The sequence below is a fragment of the Tenrec ecaudatus genome, chromosome 5 (assembly GCF_050624435.1).
Source record: "Tenrec ecaudatus isolate mTenEca1 chromosome 5, mTenEca1.hap1, whole genome shotgun sequence".
NCBI lineage: Eukaryota > Metazoa > Chordata > Mammalia > Afrosoricida > Tenrecidae > Tenrec > Tenrec ecaudatus.
This window is the reverse complement of record NC_134534.1, coordinates 113,250,342-113,256,333: the sequence shown is the minus strand read 5'-3', so window position 1 is coordinate 113,256,333 and position 5,992 is coordinate 113,250,342. Positions and strand designations below refer to the sequence as shown.

General features: G+C 39.6%; 1 pseudogene; it reads right to left on the bottom strand.

The window, feature by feature from the left end:
- Positions 1–4,607: 4,607 nt before the first annotated feature.
- LOC142448906 (ataxin-3-like) lies at positions 4,608–5,682 on the bottom strand (annotated as a pseudogene).
- Positions 5,683–5,992: the final 310 nt, after the last annotated feature.

Genomic DNA, 5,992 nt, shown 5'->3' with positions numbered 1-5,992 from the left:
AAGGGAGACGTCAGACAGTGTAACATATGACAAAATAATAATAATTTATAAATTATCAAGGGTTCATGAGGGAGGAGGGAGTGGGGGAAATGAGGAGCTGATGTTAAGGGCTCAAGTAGAAAGCAAATTTTTTGAGAATGATGATGGCAACAAATGTGCAAATGTGCTTGACACAATTGATGTATGTATGGATTGTGATAAGAATTGCAGGAGCCCCCATAAAATGATTTTTTTAAAGAGAGAGAGAGAGAGAACCTGTGCCCTTGAATTGATTGCAAATCCTGGAATTGCCTTTAAACAACACACAAAGAAACAAAAAGCTTTTATTGATTTTAATGAAAGTTTACAAAGCAGCTTAGTTTGCCATTCAGCAATTCATACACATTCTGTTTCATGACATTGATTGCAATCCCCACAATATAACAGCACTCATTCTACTTCCTCCCTGTCCCTGTGTTTGCTGTTTCCATCTGTGTTTCTTTTCTGCCTTCTGAGCTTTGTGCCCAGGTAAATGCTGCTCTTTTGATCTCATATGATTATTGTTCTAAGGGACTCATATTTCCCCAGTGTTATCATTCACCTTATATTGTTTGACTGAGACTAGAGTCACAGATTTAGACTTGAAGGTTAATTAAGGGCCTTAGTCTTAGAGGTTCCCCCAGTCTCTAGTCAATCAATAAGCCCAGTCTATTTTAAAGTTTTGTCACACATTTTACTCCCACTCTATCTGAAACCTCTTACTGTGATTTCTTTCAGAGTAGTTGGTAGCGGTAGTTAAGCATCATCTCATTCTTCTGGTCTCATGAACATGGAGGCTGAAGTTATGTTGTCCAAGTGTCTGATTTTCTTTACTCTATTTTGCTTTGGATGAGGAGAAACCAACAATCACACTTTAGATAGTTAGCTACTTCACTCACTCTCTCACTCACTGCCATTGAGTCAATGCCAACTCATAGCACCCCTATATAATAATGTAGAATTGCCCTTGTTTTTCCCAGACTGTAAATCTTTATGGGAGCAGAAAGCCTCACCTTTCTCCCATGGAACCACTGGTGGTTTCAAACTGCTGACCTGTGGCTGGCAGCTTAACAAGTAACCACTCTGGTACCAGGGCTCCTTGGGAGCTCCGTATTTTGCTGGCAGCTGCACACTCTAATAGAATGAGCCATTTTCCATCAGACATATCCTTTTGTGGATCTATATTATCACCAATCTGTACAATACTTTGTGATCTGAGTGCCATAACTTCTTACCACTGCCATGAAGTTGATTCTGATTCACAGCAACCTTATATAGGATTTCCAAGACTTTGTAAATCTTTATGTTGAGTGGACAACCTCATCTTTCTCCACCAGAAGAAGTGTTGAGCTTAAACCTTCAGCCTTGGGTTTAACAGCCCAAAGCTTACCAATGCTTAACACAAAGGCCCCCTCCACTTATTACTTTAATTGAATCATATTTTAACCTTAGCTTCAGTAATATTCCGGATATCACCAATGTGATGGACAATTTATATTTTCTGTGTTGTACATAGAATCTCTATGAGTCTAAATAAACTTGATGATGCCTAACTACTATAGTACATATTAAGAGGCTTGGCCATTAATATAAAATATCATTCCCATGTACTAATCTTGTAGCTTGAGTTAAAAGGAGGATTAGAGTTAATCAGATGTCATGACCAACTCATCTTAGCCTCATGTGTGTCAGAGTAGCACTGTACTTTCAAAGGGTTTTCACTGTCTGGTATCTGTAAGTAAATTACCAGACCTTTCTTCCGAAGCAATTCTGGATTGATTTTAATCTCCAAACTTTCAATTAGCAGCCGAGAACATTAACTATTTCCACCACCCAGAGACTCTAGGAATCACTAAGTACAAATTGTTTTTTAGGAGATGTTCCCAGGACCACCTAGATGAGTCGGGGGAAAGAGAGGAGAGAAAGAAGATGACATAGGAAGAACTAAAGAGCAATTTATTGCTATGGTCACTGCAGTTATAAGGCATAGAACACAGCTCAGTATATTTCACTATCTCCCCTTGATCATTGTTTGAAAGCCAATCTTGTAGATATGGGCATTAATTCCCTAGCACAGCAAGTCCACAGGCACAGAGTTACAGTCATTCGGTAATTTGGAATCAGAAGCTATCAGCAAGTATTAGTAACAGCATCCCAGGAAAACATGCTTAAAAGTCTCAATCACATTGACTACAACTTCCTAAAAGGACATGAATTTCACCATTAGGATATGTGCCTACCTTTAAGAATTCCTGCCCAAAGGGTTTGAAGCCAAATTAATTTACACAAAAGGATGTTTAGGTCAGGTGGACTTGTACCTATCTGTATTCTATAATTTCAAGATATCAGAGAAAAAAAATCTCCTCTACAAATCTATCTTTTGAAATTCCTTCTTCTCCTCCACTTCTTACTTAGTTCTTAAGGTTAAGCACTAGACTTTTCATTACAAATGTTATCTGAGAGGAATAAAATGTTAAGTCATAAGCTGTCAGTAGTTTAGATATCATTAGTTTAACAAATCAAGTAAAGATGTGAGACTCTAGCTAACATTTGTGACCATCTATACCACATTTGTCTTCTCTGTAAGAGAGTGGATAGCATGGGTTGGTAGAATCCAAATGTGTTCTGTTCATTGCTTTGTCCCAGGACTTAGCACAGTGCCTGAAATAAAGCAAGTCTCAGTGAATATTTATCAAATGGATGGGTGAATACATAACCAGAAAATAACAAATGGAAAGTTATGCTGGAAGAAGGAAAAAGAAAAAAAAACAATATTTCTTCCAAACTATTAAGGTTTATGGGTGGGAGGTAGGTGTCCCAGATGCAGGGTTTCAAATAACTTGATAGAAAGGTTAATGTAAACATTAAGGAAGTCTAAAAGAAGATTTTCCTACTTGACTAAAAAAAAAAAACTTGGGGAATAAAGTTTTCTATTTCATTTCATCTCCATTCAGGAGACAGAACATGTCTAAATATCAGGAAATGTTGTTCAGAAAACTCAATACCTTTATTTGCATTGAAATGTGATTGGGGCCCTAATCTTTGACAATATTGATCTCAAGGTGCAAGCCATAACAAGCAATAAGGAGGGACACTATAAAATGCTCAAGGGACGAATAGACCAAGAACTAGTGAGCATAATAAATATATATGGACCCAACAAGTGACACATGAAATTCATCAAATGCTCCAAACAATGAAAAAAGAAATCACAGATTCAACAATCATAGTAGGTGACTTTAATACACCACTCTCCGAGGAAGATAGATCAGAGGGAAAGAACCTTAACAAGGAAGATATAGAACTAAACTCTACAATTAGGCAACTTTGCCATATAGATATTTTCAGCGCTCTCCACCCAAATGCAAAAATATTCATATTCTTCTCAAGCCCACGTGGCACATACTTGAAGATAGATCACATGCTGGGACAAAAATTGAGTCTGTATAAATTCAAGTACATAGAGATCACTCAGACTTTCCTCTTGGATCACTATGCCATAAGGCTGGAAATCAACAAAATGATGATTAAGAAAATGAGCGTAAACAATTGGAGGATGAATAACTCTACTGAAAAATGAGTAGGTACTGGTCTGACAGATCAGAGACGAAGTTTCTAGAAACCAACGAGAATGAGAATACGGCATTACAAAATCCTTGTGACACAGCAAAAGCAGGTATCAGAGGAAGTTTGATAGTAATAAATGCACACATGGAAAAGGAAGAGAGACTTTTGATATGCTGGCACAAAACCTCCAGAAATTGGAGCAGAGGCAACAGGACAATCCTAATAGTAGCAAAATAAAAGAAATAATAAAAATTAGGGCTGAGATACAGGAGAAGAAAAACAATGCAAACATCAATGCAGCTAAAAGCAGTTCTTTGAAAATATTAACAGAATCAATAGACTCTTGGAAAACCTAACCAAAGAAAGGGAGGAACAAATTTCAATTGTTAAGATGAGGGATGTAACAGAGGCCATTATAATGGACCCTAATGAAATGAAAAGGCTAATTATGCACTACTATGAAGGCCTGTCCTCCAATGAATTCAACAACTTGGAAGACATGGACAAATACTTGGAAAAACAATCCTTCCCTAGATTAGTCCAGATGGACATCAAGAACCTCAACAGACTCATAGCAATAGAAGAAATAGACAAGATTATCCAGGGATTACCAACAAAAAAATCCCCCACGCCAGTTGGTATCACAGGAGAATTCTACCAAGCATTCATGGAATAACTGACACCAATCCTACATAAACTCTTCCAGAGTTTAGAAAAAGAAAACAAACTCCCAAACCCTTTCTTTTTTTTTTTTTTCCTGAGAAAGCCACTGTGAATTTAATTGCTGAGAGTCTCTCTGACTGGTATTTGGAAGATTATGTAGTCCTATAACTGATACATTTCCCACTTTTCCATCATTCTGTTTGCAAACCACCCACAAGTCTTATTTTCTCTGTGGCACACTGTTCTCTTTGACAAATGACTGGGGAGGAGGGGACCCCAAAACCAAAAGACCCTGTGTTGTCATCACGCAGGATAACGCTGGAAAGTATGAGTATCTGAGTGATCTGTAAAAGGCATTGCTATTTCTCCCCTTCTGGTTTCAGGTGATTTCTAACGGTTTCTAAAGACATGGTCACAGTCGCTTGAAGCATGTCCTCTTTGCCCATGGCAGCACTTGGGTCACTGCCAAGTGCTCCTGAACTTGTGGTTGGCCTTTCACTCGGATGTGGAACTGGTCCTGGGAGATCCACCTGCTGCCGCCCCTGCTGCTGCTTTTCAAAGTAGGCTTCTCTTCCGTAGTTCTTCAGAGCTCAGATTTGTACCCAATGTCTGGGGAGTTTCTTGAGCTGTATTTCTGGAGCTACCTTGCATGTTGAGCTGAATGGCCCTGCAGAGATCGGCTTCCTCATCTTCCATGTCAATTTCATGGTGACTTAGTGCCAGAGCCTTTTGCAATTCCTCCTCATCTTCATCTAATATTCCTGGCCCATCATTTGTTTCCAAGGCTTGTTCCAGGTCTGCTGTCTGGACTCTCTAGTCTTTCAGTTGTGCCAACTCTTCTCCAATAAGTTTTGGTCAATGCATCTGCTGGACCCTGATCATCTGCAGGAGTTGGTCAGCTTCACAATCTGGCAGATCTCCCTTCACAACAAATATGGAATAACCTTCCAGTTGTAACTGAGGCAAGAAAAGTGCAAGGTATGTGTCTGATATTAATGCTGGACCTGTCAAGAGAGAATTCAAGTTAAACCACTGTTTTCCTAATTTTCTAACTGTAAACCAGTGTTCTTTATAATTGCATATAAATGATCTTTCATTTATAGGATCGATCCCGAGCCTCTGATACTCTGGACTGTTGAACAGGATTAGTTCTAAACTCTACACTTCCAAGGCATTGCTTATAACTTGAATCGAGATAAACCCACTGTCATCCATGTTTCCAGAAGGCTACTGTAAAAACGTGTGGTAGTCTTCACTAGTCACACTGCCTTCCGCCATCCTCAGTCTCTCCTCCTCGTCCAGCTGATGGGCGATGGAAGACAGCTCCACGGGGCTGAAATACTGCCCTTGCAGGAGATTGTTCAGGCAATGTTGAGCATACAGGGAGCCTTCTTGTTTCTCGTGGAAGATGGACTCCATGTTTATTTGTCTGGAGCCAACGGCCCCCGCACCGAACCACCCAAACTCTTTCTATAAAGCTACTTTAACACTGATAGCTAAAGTGGGCAAGCATCCCACAAGAATTGAGAACCAGAGACCAATATTTCTAATGAACATCAATGCAAAAACCCTTAAGAAAATACTGGCCAATAGGGGAAATCAACGGTAGCCATGGACTTTTACTGGAACCAGTCCTAGAGCAAACATGTTCTCCATTTCCACTCCCTGCCAAGTGGTAGGGCCCACTAGGCCTCTGGGCATCCCTGGTCTCAAGTAGGCCTCATCTGCCAGAAGGGTGCACAAA